A 19,012-nucleotide genomic window follows, 5' to 3' on the forward strand; every position below is an offset into this window, starting at 1 on the left:
ATTCAAAGGATGCCATCAGAAGTCTGTACTTAAGAGTCATTCTTTGAAGTATCAAATGTTTGAAATACATGGCACAGTCCTTTTTCACAGAGCTCTGAGATAGTCCTTTTTTGAGTAAAACAAGAACTCGGGCTATAGCTGCAAAAAATCAGGGAAGGATCAAAGTAAAACAAAACCTCTGTAGATCAGATTTAAAATGGCTGTGGCTAATTTATTACTGATAGTTTTCAAAAGAGAAAAATATGATAGGAATTTATAACAAGAATAATACAACTGACAAGAACATAAAGTTGATGCTGGGGTGTGGGGAAATAAAAAGATATGACCAGTCCCCCAAAAATTTTTAGCAAAATGTCTATAAGTATAATGATTAAGGTTATTTTCAAAGGATGAAGTGAACATTACATCTATGCTTTAAAATAAACGATTATTAAAAAGGAAAACATTATTGAGATAACTATATATATATATATACACAACTATAACTATAGCTATACATATACATATACATATATACATAGAGAGATAGGTAGATACATACACATACACACACAAAATACAGCAAATTTTCAGCAAGAATATAGCAAGAACATATAGTATAAAGAGACCGTAAAGAGGCTCAGTGTGTCTGAAGTGAGTTTGAAATATCTGTATTAAAATAAAAAGAGCAAACTCCGTTTTTAGTATTGATGTATGTGATCAACTTGAAAATTAATGGTCTAGAAGATGCTAGATCCAAATTAAAGAAGTGAGGTTATAGCCATAAAATAATTTAAGTTTTTTTTAAAATTTTAGTTAACATATAGTGTAATATTCGTTTCAGGTATAGAATTTAGTGATAAAACACTTTCATATTATACCTGGTGCTCATCGCAACAGGTGTATTCCTTAATACCCTTCATCTATTTTACCCATCTCCCCACTCACCTTCATTCTGGTAACTATCAGTTTGTTTTCTATAGTTAAGAGTCTGTTTCTTGATTTTCCTCTCTTTTTTTCCCCTATGTTCATGTGTTTTGTTTCTTAAATTCCACATGGGAGTGAAACCATCGTATTTGTCTTTTTCTGACTTATTTTGCTTAGCATAACAGTCTCTGGCTCCATTCATGTCCTTACAAATGACAAGATTTCATTCTTTTTATGGCTAATATTCCCTTGTGTATATCTACATTTTCTTTTCTCATTCATCAGTTGATGGACATTTGGGCCATTTCCATAATTTGACTATTGTAGATAATGCTGCTATACACATTGGGGTGCATTATCACTTTGAATTAGTATTTCATATTCTTTGGGCAAATACCTAGTAATGTAATTGCTGGATGGTAGGATAATTCTGTTTTAAATAATAATTTGTGGCTACTGACACCAGATTGCTTTTGTCTAATATCATCAGGCAAACCACCATGAAGATTCCCATAAATATAGAAAACCTTTCAGAACTATTTCTTACTATATATTTCAGTGTTTCTGAGGTTAAAACATATTATAGAAAGCAAGGATACTGAATAATTTATGGAGACTTCCCATGAAACATGCCATCTCTAAAATAGTTATATTAATTACATTTTAACTATATAAATTTAATCTATGGAAGGCTGAGCAGCTTTTCCATTTGGTAATTCTCCCAATGATACTTGTAGATATTAATATATAAACTATGTTAATTATTTCTCGCATATTTAAAATATGCTTAATATTTCTAATTATTTCCATTTATTTTATAGGGTGAAAAAAATCTTTGTGATTTTCCAGGGTACTTCTAGGAAATCTAGAAGATAGTTTAAGCATAAAAGATAGGCTAAAATTCTTATTTTATTTTATATTTAAGATTTGTATTTGGGAAGCTCAAATCAAATTTTCTGGTAATTTAAAAATTTAACTTAAAATCATAAGGCCTGAAAGTTGTAATTGGCTACACATTTGAAAACAACAATAAAATACTTAAACATAAGCGATAACATACTTGTAAATAATCTTAGCTACTTCATAATTGAAGGAGCTTTACTTACTTAAATGCACAAGGACTTAAAGTGAACATAAAGAAAATTATTTCATTAAGATACAGAATCTGTGCTATCACAGTAGATTGCACAGAGAAGAGGAATGACCATTCATACTGTAAGCTAAGACAATAAACAACAAACAAAGGAAACAAGTCAACAAAAATTGAATAAATTTGCTAAGATGTTAATGCATTTCATAGCTTTCAGGACTCATGCAGTAAGTTAAGGCAAATTTAATTTTCCAGTTTTGCCTGTCATTATGCTCTTTTATATTCTGGAACAAATTGATACTTGGGACAGATCTCAGGATGTCTGTGAGCTCAGAACTAACTTTTTAAAATTACTAAGACATCATAAAATGATTATATATTATTGCTATCTTCAAATGAATCAGTAAGCATTAAATAAAAATTTTAGTTTCAATTTCAATACAGTAGATATCACTGATTATAACCTACCTACTCAAATAAAGAATTGTTCTTTGGGATGCTCAATAGGTTCAAAGAGTATAAAGAAATTTAGAGAACAAAAAGAGAAAAAAGTCCAAATCCTGTTTATGATTGCTTTGTTCAGGGGAAGAGATGATGTGGATAATTAAGAACTGTTTTGTCACACTCTCTATTTTAGCAGATTTGCAGAACTGATAAATTCCCATGACACAATTTTCCATATCTACTAACGGCTGTTATACAACTTTTTAAAATGAAAGAAATGGTAAAATGGTGGTGGGAAGAAACACAATATATTCACTAACACTCAAAGATACCTCAATGTAGCATATAAAAATAAGAAACAAGAGCATATAAACTTAAAATGATATGTAGTGCTCAATGTTTTTGTATTTTATTCTTACTTAGAAATCATCTAGTCCTCTAACGAATATCCATTATCTTAATATCAGTTCAAAGTTGTAAATTACCTTATGATCTTGGGAATCATGTTCAAATGGACATGCTGTAAAACATAATTATTATTGAAATAATGTTTGTCATACTGATTCAATCTAGTTAAACACAAATTTATACCTTTTATTATCTTGAATATTCAGTTTGAATTATTTTAGTTTTACCCCAAATTTTAAGGTATTTTATAGGTAATATTGGTAAATCAGAGAAGATACAGCTTTTATTAAACCAAAATTTTAACTAATCTCTTTTGTCAAAGATTTACCTAAATTATGTAAGCAGATTCTCTAAATGTTTCTGAGTTAGTGTTCTTAAAAATAATTTCTTAGTCTAGTATATTTAAAGTATTAGGAATCAGATTTCCTTATTTTTGGGGAGTTTAGGAATACTGTATTTATATATGTTCTTATTAACCTTTATAAGCCAGTCATAACAGTGCCCCTTTATATTAACAGACCTTATAATCAATCTGTCTTTACTAACTAGCAGTAAATAGATTACATTCTATATCTTTATGTAGGTATAAAGTAGAAAATATTAAGTACAGAATGAAAGATAATTTTTTCCTAAACATTGACATGTAGATAGAAAGACATAGAACTTACATTTTTATTTCTGAAATTTCAGCCATGGATCAACAGTAAACACTGACACACAAAAACTCACTGGTTAAGATCTCAATAAACCCCTGTTCTCTTTCCAATGGGCATGAAATGCTTAATTGATTTGAGCTCAAAAATAACAAATAGATGAACATAAGAAGACTAACCAAATAGTCTGTTGTTATCCACAGACTGTCTGTTGTTATAAGAGAATAGATCTCTTCTAATATATTCAGAGAGAACACCAAATAACCTATTAACCAAGGACGAATAAAAAATGAAAACAAAAAAATAAAAACATAGTTGAATGGAAAATTAAAATTAGAATAACAGAATCAGCAGAGTTCTGCTTTGTATTCACTTCTGGAATTTGTCTGGACACTTTTCAGGTGATTAAGTTTACCAAGCACTGTCAGATATCCATTAGGCATCTCAGTGAAAGACCCTCAAAATTGTTAAAAGTAATTTTCAAATTAAAAAAAAAGGATAAAATGATACTCATACAATTGTAAAATAAACACACATTAAACATTTTATTTTACTCACAGTGTAGTAACCAAACATAGTGTGTTTAAAGGTGAATTCAAAAGAACAGAAATATTTATAGACATAAATGAACAAATGAACACAATAATATATTGTTCACAAGGATGTGGAGGGTGGAAAGAAGAGCATGGGGTGGTCTCTCCCTCTAAATAATTAATTTGTATGTCTACAGACAAGCTGTATTTTGTAATTATCTACAACTTCCAGAGTTATAAAATAGCTTCTATGGAATCAGAATCAGGAAATGTTGAAAGTGTGCTACAATTGATGTACAGTTTTCTGCTGGAACACAATTCTTTTCTCTATAACATTCAAGTAGCACTTAGGTTATTCTCCAGGCATGGAATAAACTGGGTTCAAAGCTAAGGTCAAGAAAACTAAACTCTGCCTTGGGATAGATCTCTGAATCTCTTATCCATTAAAGGATAATCTAGATGTTAAGTGATTCAGATAACTGGACACTTTCATACTTTTTATTTCCTAAAAATAGGGGTTTTTTGTTTTGTTTTGTTTTGTTTTGTTTTTGTTTGTTTTAATTTTAGAAAAAGTTGCCGGAATCCCCAGAGCACAGCTGGGTGATAGTGTATGAGGTTATGTTTTTGGAAGATATTAATATCTAAACAGAGGAATGGCTGGAGCAAAGCATTACAAGAGGGGGGTACAGTTTAAGGATCTATAGTAACTCTGCCGTTAATTTTTGTGCCTTATGCGAAAGCTCCTGTGGCTATGGGGCTTGCCTTAGACTCCTACTCAGACCTTTGAACTAGAGCTGTCAGAGGTACCATGTGTTTTCTCATTTTCATACATATTACCCAAGACAAAGCTATTGAAGAACCCACCATAGAAGTTACTGACAAAGAATGCTGAAAAGGGTGGGAGTTCCTGAAGAAAGAGGTAAAATTGGTGTGAGGGTACCACAAAACAGTATCTAGAGCTCCATAATACATATTGTTTGTCTTCATGCCTAGAGGGTGGACAAGTTAAGGTCAGTATGGTACATCCTGCCTTTATTCCAGTATCTTTGTTACCTTACCCTAGCTCCTGAATGATGAGCCTAGAAAAATAACAGTGGTTCTAATTAAGTTTTTGCAAAGGTTTTGTTTTTCTTTGTAGTTAAGTTTAAGAACCTGTACTGCTTGTAGTATTAGGCCCTATTGTGGTTCCCTGTCTTCTATTCCAGATCTTCTTGAACTGTGGACCTGTTTTGTCCTGTATATAATTCCTTTATAAGCTCTGAAGTTCTGTTTCTAAAGAATAACCATAATGATCGGCTAACAACCGTTTCCAGATTTCTCTAATGTGCTGAGCTAACAAGTGGTGGTGATGAGATTCCAGAGTATAGATTCTTTTTCAAAAAAATATTTATTTATTTGTTTGTTTATTTATTTATTTATTTATTTATTTATTTATTTATTTATTTATTTATTTCAGAGAGAGAGGGGAGAGAGAATCTTCAAGCAGACTCCTCACTGAGCACGGAGCCCAACATGGGGCTTGATCCCAGGACCCCAACCTCATGACCTGAGCTGGAATCAAGGGTTGTTCATTTAACCGAGCCATCCAGGTGCCCTTCCAGAGTCTTGATTCTTAATTACACCAATCAGACTATGGTATTTCCATCTTCATGTTGCCTAATCTGTGGATAAAAGAGGACAGAAAACTAGCATATAATGAGCATCATCTCTGTAGTTACTATTCAGTGTTTGATAAAACTTTCTCTAGCTAATGATAAACCTTATAATAGTTGATATTTTCATTTTAAAATCCAGATTATTATGAATTAAGTGAGAAGTTCAGTAACTTTCAACAATTAAGGTCTACTAAATTTGCCTCCAGAAGAAGTGATGTATGCTTTTGTCTAAATCAGTGAGATATATTACTTTACTCACTAGGCCAGATAGTGATCCAAAAAAATAGATTGGTTACAAATATGGGGCATCAAACACTTCTATGCAAACTCCTTTCTGGATCACCCCTTAAGTTGTTACAATGTTGCTTTCCTTCCAAATTACCATCAACAAATTATACCTACTTAATATACAAATTCAAATCATTGGTGACCAGTTAATTGGTCATCAACTCTTGATGCAAATAAAAGTTGAGCTTTCTTTCTGTGGGAAAAGTGACTAAGAGACTAGCCAGTTATTATACTAAGGAGTTAGCATTTGAAGTGTTAAATAATGACCTACAAGATATTGTGACAGTTAAAATAAAAGTAGAGTATTGGAAATAAAGGGTTCGATTTTTTTCATTAGAAATAAACATTCAGGTTTGATAAAACTCAAATAACATGTGCATTTCTACACCTGTCTCTGCTGAAATTGATAATATATAATATTGTTGCTAATGAGTGTTAAAAAACAGGGATGGGAATAGTTAAATTGGTTTGAAGTGACCTTTGGTGGGTTACAACTAAGAATAATTAAGTGCTATTCAAAATTCCAGGATCCAGAAGTAAAGCCAATATTATAAATACAGGAAAAATTAAGAATTCTATTGACTACTTAGCTCTATTAGATCCACACATGAAGTGTAAGAATATAAATGGAGCAAGATTTGGAATATTCAAACTGTTTCCTCTAGGGAAGACTTGCCACGGAGGGATGCTCATGAAGGCAGAGTGGTCAGGAATAGCTACGTAATAGGATCATGGATGAGTTTGCTGGTGATGAAGAGGCAATCCCGGCAAGCCTGAGGCACCTCAAAAAAGTGCTGAGGCAGGAATTAAGGTAGCACTTTATGGAACAATCAGAAAAGAAGTTGTAACAAGCTGAGGTAAAATTTGCTTCATAGAAATGAGATGATTACTGCTAAAAGAGCCAGCAAACACTGATTTGAATTCCTGCTCTCTCTCTTACTAGTTCTGAAAATTTGGGGTAATCCAAATGAATCTCCAGTTCATTTGTAAAATAGAGATACTGTTTTATGATACACAAGAATTCAAACATAACCCCCAATTATTTTTCATAAGCTTACTTATAGGAAGAGAAACAAAGTCCATAGTATTCAGAATAAAATAAAAAACATAAACTAACAATTCTTGTTAGAGATTAGAACATAAAACAGAGTTTATCTTAGAAATTCTACTTGTTTTACTTGCTGCAAGATCCCTATATTACAATCTTAGCAATTCTTTCTTTTTCATTTATATTTATATGTATACACATATTTATATATGAGTTATACACATGGCTTAATCCTTTAGTTCCTTAAAGTCTTGGCTCAAATCCCTCTTACCTGAATGACCTTCCTTAGTTGATCATCCCCACCTTAAACACGGCATTCAACTGTTTAGACCCTCATTCTGATTTATTTTGCTTTAGATACATGCCATCAACTGAGAAATTATGTGTTTATGGGTTTATCAGAGCTCTTATTCTGCTAAAATAGTAACTCTTTCAAGGAAGAGACTTTGCTGTTTTTCTTCAGTTATGTCTCTGTTGCTTAGTTAATGGCAAATAGTAAGTGCTCAGGAAATATTCATTAGTCCCTCTGATTTTGAAAAAAAATAAAATATTATCATATGGTCTGCTTCAGAATAAATGAATGAGTATTCAAAATATGTTTTAATTAATAGGAGAATACTGTAGATAAGCTATTTATTTATCTAATATTAATGGAGAAATTTTCTTCCAATAAACACCCTAAAAAGAGTAACAATCATGTACTGGAAATTAAAAGATTATGCTTTCTGATGTTCTCCCAGTTTTGTGTCAGAATAACAAATTAACTCTTTTATAATGTGGAATATTTTTGCCTGGAGTCAATTATGTTCTTTGCTTTTCTGAGATAGTAAATATAATGAAGAGCTTTGTTTATTCTGTTCTCTACTCTCTGACTTTTGTTTGGCTTGTACAGCCTTAAAGTGCTTCTCTGCCTTCTTTTTAAGTGTAATTTGAATTCAGACACTTCAGTTCTATTACTTTTCACAAAGAATAAACAATTTTATGATTATGGTATGTATATATGATCTATCTATATAAAAATAGATATCCTTCCCTTTCTCACATCTCATATTGCATTGAAGACAAATGAAAAGCAAATTACAGAAAGATACATATAGTATGATCATGTTTCAGTAAATTATAAAACAGGAAGCAATACGGTATATTTTTCCTAGAAACAAAAATGTGGTATGCAAATATGGTAAGTACAAAATTCATGACAATAGTTCTCCCTGGGAAGAGGGTATGGGAATAAGGTGGCAAGAAGTATAAAGGGGATGCCTGTCTCAGCCTTAATAATTTATTTCAGACAGATAGGTAGGCAGCTAGAAAGAGAGGTATGTGAAGTAAATATGAGAAAATATGTACATTTGATGGTGGTTTATGTGATATTTGTCATTTTACCCTTTGTACTTCTCTGCAATTTAATGGCCTTTTGCAACTTAAAAATGGTAATCATATTATTATATTTACTGAGGCAGAAAGACAAAGCCTAGAGAAAGATTACAGTGCTAAAAAATGACTTTTGTCCTCAACCACCCTCTTCTGTCACTTCCAATATCTATTTAAAGGACAAAAAATATTCAGAAAGACTTACTGAAGTATTAATAACATTAATGAAACCATGAGATAATTTCATTCTCCTATTATAATTGTTCTCTATAAAATGGGCACTAAAAAATGTGAGACATTATTGTAATATTGTCAGATAATATAAATGCCTTATGAAAATTAGAATACTACATAGATATTATAGTGTTAATAGGCTGTTATTATGTAAATATATCCTCTGGTATCCACATATTTTATATACAAGCAAACACTTGAGTCTAGACTATGTTTGATCCTTTCTAATGTCCACTGGTGTCAATTACAATGAGATTTTACTTCTCTATTTTCATCACAAGCACCAGAGAGGAAGTACAACCTGTAATCAGAACTTTCTGAAGGAAGGAAGATCAAAGCTTTGTCCTTTAGACAATCCCTTAAACTCTGAAACTTGGAGTGAGATTAGTCTAACTTTATATCAGATAAGCAATTTAAAGAATTTGGAACTACATAGATTTTATAGCTGAACTTACTATTTTTCTACAACTGAAGAAAAGGAAAGGGAAAAAAGACTCTGAGAAATGGGAAATAACCGTTTAATGTTATCTTAAAGAAGAAAACATAAAGTTAAACTATCCTTGGTATACACTACTCAGTACTAATTATTTGGAATTTGCCACCCCCCCCAAAAAAAAAAACGTGTACATTTAGCTTATGTAGTAGACTGATGATGCTCACCAAGACTACCCGGAAATAAAATTCCATATGTAGAATTCTAATAAACCCTTAGCTCACAATTCAAAGAACTGCTCTAAGTACCTTAAAACTTGTTTGTCTTCAAAGATATGTGGCAGTACAATGTTCAAATTTATCGGAAAGATTATGGTAAAATTTAGCAGCTCTTTGTATATTTTATGTCCACCATACTGCCAACATATTTGGTAGAATATGAAACAACTGTATTCATGTGCATTTTCAAAGTAGTTTGGGGTGCCTGGGTGGCTCAGCCAGTTAAGTGTCTGCCTTGGACTCAGGTCGTGGTCTTCTGGTCCTGGAAATCGAGCCTTGAATCAGACTTCCAGCTCAGCATGGAGTCTGTTTCTCTCTCTCTCTCCCTCTGCTCCTCCTTATTGCTCATTCTCTTTCTCTCTCAAATAAGATCTTTAATGATAATAATAATAATTTTTTGTAGCCTCTATGAATTGACCAGCAAAAGGACAGCTCACTTAGGATTTGAGAGACTGCTTTCACAGAATAAAATCAATTGATTAGAAAGGACATCCAAAAACTTGTTACTCCATAAAAGCTATGAGAACATTGGTAAAATTGCCACAATCAACTTTCCAAAGCTCTGGAAATTAACCAAATGCTTAGAGGTAGCAATCTGAGCAGCCGCCTCAAAGCAATTGATTCTTGGCAAGAACAGTGAACTTTTTAAGTTTTTAACTTTTTGACAGTGGTTTTTAAACTTGTATTATTCCCATATTCTCACCTCTCTCTCTCTGGCTTCATAGTAGCTTTGAAAACCAACACTATGAAAACCAGCAGCCCAATAGTCACTAGAAAAGTCAGGCCATATTTAGAGCTCTCCAAGAAATCCCATCCAGACAGTTTTCACTCTTTTACCTTACTGGAAGTTCCTTGAAAAAGCTTCATACACAGAGCTTTTCTTTATTTGACCTGACTTCAGAGCTTGCTCTGGCATGGATGAACCTTGAAAACATGCTAAGTGAAAGAAGCCATTCACAAAAATGTACATGTTTCATTTTTTATGTAAATCTCACAATAGACCAATCCATAAAGATGGAAAGTAGATTACTGGTTTCTAGTGGCTGGGAATGGGGGAATTGCCAGTGACTGCTAATGGTTAGATGGTTTATTTTGGAGGTGATAAACATATTCTATAATCAGTGGTGATGGCTATACAATTCTGTTAATGTACTAAAAATCCTTTAATTATTTAGAAGGGTGATTTTTATGGTATATGAATTATATAATGGTAATAATATTATGATAATAATACCACAATGAGGTACCTTACCCATAGAATAGCTAAAATTTTAAAAACTGTCCGTACCAAATATTGGCCATAATGTAGAATCACTGATACTCTTGTGTATTGTTGATAGGAATGTAAAATGGTAAACAACTTTGGGAAAGTTGTTTAGAAAAACTCCTTGGCATTACCCTAGCAGAATGAAAGCATATGCTCACACAATACTTGTTTGTAAATGTTCATGGTGCAGCTATAGCAAAATATTAGAAACAAGTCCAATATCCATTAATAGGTAAATGGGCAAAGAAAGTGTGGCATATCTAGGTCAGCAATACCAGGGAATGAATGATTAATAGCCATAATAACAGGAATAAAACTCAAAACAATGATGTGGAGTGAAAGAAACCAGACAGAATAGAGTTCATACTGTACAACTGCATGTATGTAAATACTTTAGAATGCAAACTAATCTATAGTGACAATGCAGACAAATATTTGCCGTGGTGTTGGGGACAGGAGAAAGTAGAAAGGCAGATATGGATAACCAAGGGGCACAAGGAAATAGAGAGGTAATGATGATTTTTTTTTTGGTCTCAATTGTGATAGTTACATATATGTATATATGTCAAAATACATCAAAGTGTATTTTTAACATATGAAGTTATTGTACATCATTTATACTTAGGAGAATGTCTAAAATAAAAAAGATTGTTGGTACTATGTATTGGTGAGTATGTGGAGCAACTAGAACTTTCATAATTTGTTGGTGGAAGTATAAGTAGTTACAACCAATTGGTACAATTACTTGGGAAAACTTTTCTGATCTATTTATGCTTAATATAAACATACCCTATGATCCAGCAATTCCATTTTTAACTGTATATCTGACAGAAATGTATGTATGGTTTCACCAAAAGGCATATACAAATATGTTAATAAAGTACTTTATGTAACAATTGAAAATTGAAAATCACTTGAATGTCTATCAATAACAGAATGGATAGTAAAATGTGATATAAACATGCGAAGAAATCCTGTAGAGCAGTGAGAATTAATGAACTATTGCCACCTAGAGCAATGTGAACCTATAGGCATAGTGTTTAGAGAAAGAAACACAAAGAGAACGTATTGCATACTCCATTACTATAAATTTTAAAAACAGATACGGTGATACCAACAAGAATACAATTATTTGTGTTCTTTGTCAAAGTTGATCATACTATATGTGGATAATTTTTACATCTCTGTGTGTTATATATCAATGATTTATTTATTTTTTTAAAGATTTAATTTATTTATTTATGACACACACACACACACACACACACACACACACACACAGAGGCACAGGCACAGGCAGAGGGAGAAGCAGGCTCCATTCCACGCAGGGAGCCTGAGGTGGGACTCGATCCCGGGTGTCCAGGGCCACACTCTGGGTTGAAGGCAGCGCTAACAGGCTGAGCCACCTGGGCTGCCCCTAATTTATTTTTCCTTAAAAGTACGTCACTTAAGGAGTTCTTTCTGTATGCCTAGTAGTTCTCAATACCTCCAGTATGTATCTCTTAAAACTTAGGAACCACTTTAATTAGTTTCCATTAGGGCAGCACCAGTGGCTCAGAGGTTTAGCGCTGCTTTCAACCCGGGGGGTGATCCTGGAGACCCTGGATTGAGTCCATGTCAAGCTGCCTGCATGAAGCCTGCTTCTCCCTCTGCCTGTGTCTGTGCTTCTCTCTCTCTCTGTATCTCTCATGAATAAATAAATAAAATCTTAAAAACAAGTTAGTTTCCATTATTATCCCTACTTTTTGTTTAAGTAACTGATAACTTATTGTAACTATCCTGAGAAAGACTACATAGTGTTTTGCAGCAGAACTGTGATTATCCAGTTCTAGTTTGTGTGACCCTAAATCCCATGGGCTCAACTACTGTACTGCATTGTTTCAGCTTAAAATGCCTCTGCGGAGTGTTACAAAATTTCAGATTAATCATTAACACCTTCTAGTGGTGTTTTGTGTTTAAAATAATGGAAGGATATGAACTGATAATTAGTCCAATAGTAAAGACCTTAAGAACTTCGACAGAATACAGATGGAGTGCTTTGTCCTTGACTCTTATCACTGCAGAGTCCATAGCTAAATCTGTGGAATGCTCCAATACTGTCTTGGAAGGTTACAAGATAGTTGAAAGGTAACCACCTTAATTATTTTTAATAATATAAACAGAAGAAAAATAAATTTTAATGTATCATTTTCCTGAAATCTCATTTTAGTAAATATTCTATGAACTATTACCTGTGTCCTGTTTGCACAACTATAAAGCAGCATATTTTGGGGTCCACTTTTAAGAATTTATAGCAACTTCATGTGCACTAACAAAATGTCTTTTTTAAGTAGATATACTTTTATTTTGTAAGTTTCAAGCGCCTTCATATTAAAATGGAAACTTTACTTTCTTTGCTGATAGCATTCTCATTAATCATTGTTTATACTTCTAACCTATTCTTTCTTTCTTATGATTGAAATGACTGCTTGAATGATTAGTTCTCTCCCTCAATTTACATACACAAAGGGAGAAAGAGCTTTGTATATAAACCTTTAGCTAATCTGTCCCTTGCCTCTGTAGCTAACATCCTGTAAATGTCCTTGAAGAATGAATTTAGGTAAAAGGACAAATAGAGACTAGCCCCAGAGAGGTTTTTACCATATTGCCTGTTATAAAATGATAAACTAATATAGCATTTTCTTACTTCCCAAGCCACATCTGAGGAGCTGCCAATAATTAAACATGTTTTTGCTTTTGGAGAGAGGAATTCTAAAGACTAAATGATTTCTCTACTTGAGAAATATTTTGAGTCATGTAATTCTCCTGTAGTAGCACCTAAATTTATAATTTTCTATGTTTTCTAAAGAAGCTATTTTTTATTTCACTCTTCACCAGAGATCTGCTCTCTCTACCTTTTGCTTTTATCTGCCAAAAACATATTTATATGTACTTTACATATAAATTTAATGGTATGCTTTTATTTTACTGGTATTCCATAAAGAAGTATCTATCAGGAATTATAATAATGCATTGTTAATGCATTATAATTTGGTTTTGGAAAGGAACTTTGGAATCTCTAAATTTTACTCTGGCCTAAGTCACTGCTACTCTATACAAAGAATGAATTATGAAAAAGAAGAAGAAGAAGAAGAAGAAGAAGAAGAAGAAGAAGAAGAAGAAGAAGGAGGAGGAGGAGGAGGAGGAGGAGGAGGAGGAGGAGGAGGAGAAGAAGAAGAAGAAGGAAGAAGAAGAAGAAGAAGAAGAAGAAGAAGAAGAAGAAGAAAAGAGAAATAAAGCTTCTTTGTCTTTTCACCTTGGGACTTGCTAGGTTTAAGGTAACCTAGATTGTATAGATGATTCTATTACCTACACTTCTCTTTCTCCACTACCCAAATCCATTGAGTTTTCAGTTATACCTACTAGAATCTGAGTAAAAGGAGTCAGAAAAATATAAAGCAAGGTAAAATATTTGCCTCTCACAGACTGCTAATGAGTGGTGGAAACTTCACATGGACTATGTCATTTAATCTTTTCAGTGACACTATGAGGCAAAGATGACTATTACCTTTATGTTATAGGTGAAGAAACCAAAACTCTGACGATTACACAATTTGCTCAGGTTCACTTGTCTAAAGCCTGCATCTATACCTGGTCTTTCTCCCACTGTATTTTACTGTCTTCTTCTTCCCTTTACAACTCAGTTCTCATTTAGGGGCAAGTAGTCCCAGACCAGCAGACACCCATGAAAGAGGGAAAAAGAGAGAGCATTTCAAGAGTTAAAGTGGTGTCCCAGACTGCTGGAGTCCTAGGGTTCTTAATACTCAGGCCATATGGAAGCAAGAGCAGGATGTGGCTACTATTACCCTATTTTTGCCAAGTCTTCCATTGCCTTGAAAATCTTCAATCCCTGGAGTACTACCCATTATAATGTCTGAAAATGAGACCAACTAGAATCAGCACAGTTCCTCTGTAGGGATTTTATTAATTACTCAGCAAAATCTCATAGGTATGGAGAATCACATGTGAATAGGATAGATGTGGTCTTTCCCCTCAAGGATTTATATTTAGTTGAAAAGGGAGAGAGATGAATCCCTTAAATAGGGCAACAAATGCATCAGAATTTCAGATTCTGAGAGAAGCAATAAATAAAATATTAATAGGATAGAGAATGATGGGATGTGGAGAGAGGATAATTCAGATTTTAATTAGATTTATTTTTTAGGTAGTTTGGTCAGAGAAAATTCTCTAAGGAGATGACACTTGAAATAAGAGCAGCATGCTAATTAAGAGTGAGTAGAATATTCCAGGCAATATATGGTAGAGAGTAGAATATATATAAATGCAAATGCCTCAACTGTTCATCAAACATGGGATTTAGGAAGAAAGAAAGAAGGCCAGTACAAATGGACATAGTGGTGACTGACTGATGAGATGAGTTCAGAGACAGAGACTGGTCTGGGGAACTTCTAGGGAGATGAATGAAATTATGAGTTCTTGGATATATAAGTGATATAATCTGATTTGTGTTTTTGAGAAAATGATTGGGTGCTGTGCAGAGAATGGATTAGGTGAGTGGGTAGAAGGACAATGAAAGTGAAATTAGGTGACAATAGCAGACATAATCTTCATGAGATAAAAATGAGATATAGATTGCACTGTACATTCTCATTTCTGGAGCATAATCAGAAAAACATTTCAAAGGAGTTGAAATTGACTAATGCAAACTTACAGATATTTTGTGAGTTATTTCTCTTTTATTAGAAATCAAAAGAGTGAAATCTTATTTAACATTAGAACTAGCAGTTGTTGGGTCAGAAGTTGCCATGAAATCTTGTCATGTAGTTGAATTTCTTGTACAAAATAGTAAAAAAAAATTAGAGTTGTGTTGGAAAAAAATGTTTGTTTTCTGAATATGAATTGAATTATTATGTTTAAAAGATCAGTGAGGCCTTGCTATTTGAGCAGATGAATACTTTGAATAAATGTGACTTCTATTTGTCAGGTCTGAGAATTGCAGAAGCTAATTATTTTTTTTTCTTCTCATGATAAATGAAAAATCTTACAAAGAAAACATTTGTGCTATCCACTAAATGAAAAATACCTAGAAAACAGCAAGTATGTCTATTTACATCTAGTAGTGCTTATATCAGGCCTTGTGTTAGGTGTATAAGCATCACTTCATGAAATTCTTAGAACAATTACATGACAAAATATTCTTTCCCCATATTAGGAATGGAAACTTGAAACTTAGTGAGTCAGATTAATTTGTCAAAGTTGACATAGTTTGTGAATGATGGACATAGCTTTATCTCAGAGAGAACAATTAAAAACAAAAATCACAATTAAAAAGACTTTATTTTTGACATCTCCTCTCCCCCTCAAAAAAAACTTTAAGGTAAACTGTTAGTAATTATAAACAATTTAATGTCTCTCTTGGAATTCCTGTCTATCAAAACTGTTTAACTCCAGTAGTGTGTTTTACTAGTTTAAAAGAAAATAAAGCTCAGTTTGGTGTATAATCTGATCACTAAGAAAGAAAGGGAAGGCAGAAAAACAAAAGGAACCAAGATAGAAATAAAAAATTTACTCCAAGTCTTTCTGCAAATATGTTATATTTACATTGCCAATTGTGATAGCCACCAGCCATATGTAACTACTGGACATTTAATATGTGGCTAGTCCAAGTTGACATGTCCTGGAAGGATGAAATACACAGTGGATTTCAAATATTTAGTAACAAAACCAGTAAATATCTTATTAATACTTTATATTTATTACACATTACAATGATAATATTTTTACGTATTGGGCTAGTTGAAATATGTTATTAAATGATTTTTACCTATTTGTTTTACTTAATGTGGCCACTAGAAAAAGTAAAATGACATATGTTGTTTAGATTTGTGGCTGGCATTAGATTTCTGTAGCATGGTATTGATCTAGAGGATTTCTCTTTTCCATCCAGAGCCTGAGAATCTGGTAATCAAATAAAAACGTGCATTTCTGTTATCTTTTCAAAGAGAAGATATTTAATAGGAGAGCTTAAGAAGGAAGGGTGCTTAAGGTGTTCCAGGGGATTGATTTTTATTTCCTTCATTTCCCATGACACCAAATAAGTTGTATTTTAGTAATATCATGAGACAAAAATGAGTTTTTATAAAGATGAATCTTTATGGTGTTTAAAGGTGAATGAATACCTTCCATTTTCACTTCAAGGTCAAAGATGACTCATGAAAGAGACAACATAATTTCTAAGGTTGGAAGGGTTCTTGAGCTTAAGATCTTATAAAACTCATTTTGCTCAGGATAGAATTGAGACCTTGAAATACTAAAAAAAAAAAAAAAAAAAAAAAAAACAAAAACCAAGGGGTTGCTTTTCTCAGAACCAAATTAAAAATTTGGTTTGCCAAATTAGAAACCTGATCTTGTTTGTCTTAGAAATTTTATGAAAATTTGGGTCAAATAGGGTTCATTTTGTGTGCTGTCTGAATAACCTAATGTATTATTTATTATTCATTGATCAAATCTATACATTGGTGTTAGCAGCTTATTTAGTAAGACTTAAACTACAGACTTAAATTAAAACTTTACCTCTTTGTTTTTAATGTTTCTGCTTCAGAAACTTAATGTTTAATTTCCAGCAGTGAGGATTACTGAGTTTCAGTAACATTAGAATCTAATAGTACTTACTTAACATGCCTCATTACTTCCCCAGATCCATTCAGAGTAGGTTTGCCTTGGAGAACAACATGTGGAGTCTTTGGAAGTGACAAATATGCTGTTGAGGGATATTAATCAGATGAAATTTAAAAGACATTTGCGTCTGGCCTTAAAGTCTTTGGTCTGGAACAAATGGCAGTCAAAATCACTCAGTCTGAAGTGTTAGAAAGTGATCAGGAGTTTGTGTGAGTGACCAGGCATCTGTTGTATGTGAATCTCTTGTGCATCTGTCATTTAGAAGATGAACATACTTTTAATTTCTGTCAAATTTCACACTTGGATACAGTTTACATTTCATAGTGGATTTTTAATCAGCAAGAATGAAACACCTTGGCAGCATTTAGGCAATTCTGAAACCTTTAGGAATCATGTTTAATCTTCATTTCTCAATTCTCTTCATTACACAGACAACAATTTTGGATCTTCACTTTATCCTTGGCACAATACATAAAAAGAAATAGGAACTAAAAAGGCAATTATAGAACTAGCCATTGTAACTTCTTTAAATTTTTAGATCATCAGAAAGTTCGATTAAATACTAAACATAAAATAATTGATAGCCTCCTCTAAAAACTGCAGAAATGGATAGTTTCAAGATATTTTACCAGTAAAAAGAAGATAGGGAGTTTAGTACAGATTCTACACACATTTGATATGTTTTGAAAATCATTCAGACCAAAACTTTGTTATTATAACATACCCTGGCTCTTATAAAGTGTAAGGTAGGATATTTTATTCATTATAAATATGTGGAATACTTAGAAGAAAAGACGAGAACATTTGCATGACCTAAGGGTTAGCAAAAACTTCTTTAACTGAACAAAAGTGCTAAAAATTTATACTACATTAAATTTAGAAAGTTTATTAATAAACACCAGTAAGGGAGGAAAAAAAGGTAAACTATTCAGTGAGACAATCTACCAGGCAAAACATTTACATCTAGAATACATTTAACAATCTAAAAAGTGAATAAGAAAAAGCAGATAACTTAATAGAAAACTGGAAAATATCTTGAATGGATATATCTCAAAAGAAGATATCCAAATGGCCAGTAAATGTGTAAAAAGTTCTTAAACTCCACTAGTTATCAGAGAAAAGCAAATTTAAATGATAAGAAATACGGCAACACATCACTAGAAGAACAAAAATTTTAAAGACAGAACAAATACCAAGTGATTTGATGAATTAGAGAAGCTCAAGAGCTCATACACTTTTGTTTGGGCTATAAAATTACTTAACCATCTTAGAAATTTTCCTTAGGTATCTACCAAATCCAAACATGTGCATAACATCTAACCTATCTCTTTGATTCCAAGATATGTACCCAGTGAAATGTATATATGTGTTCACCAAAGAAAAATGTGATCATTGAAGCAACATTTGTAATAAGCAAATAATTGGAAGTGACCTGAATATGTTTCTAGAGAATGAATAAATCATAATATATACATACACTGAAATATTATCTAAATAAAGCAATGAATTATAACAACATAAATAACATTAATAAATCTCATAAACATTAGATTGAGTGCAAAATGTCAGTCACAAAAGGAAACATAAAATATTATCTTGTGTAAATTTCACGGAATCTGATATGCATATGGAAAAAATAGATATTGATACATAAAAATCAATTTTATTTTTTTAATATTTTAAAAAAATTTTAAACTTTTTTTAAGATTTGTTATTTATTTATTCA

The sequence above is a fragment of the Canis lupus genome, chromosome 4, assembly GCF_011100685.1.
Source record: "Canis lupus familiaris isolate Mischka breed German Shepherd chromosome 4, alternate assembly UU_Cfam_GSD_1.0, whole genome shotgun sequence".
Taxonomy (NCBI): Eukaryota; Metazoa; Chordata; class Mammalia; order Carnivora; family Canidae; genus Canis; species Canis lupus.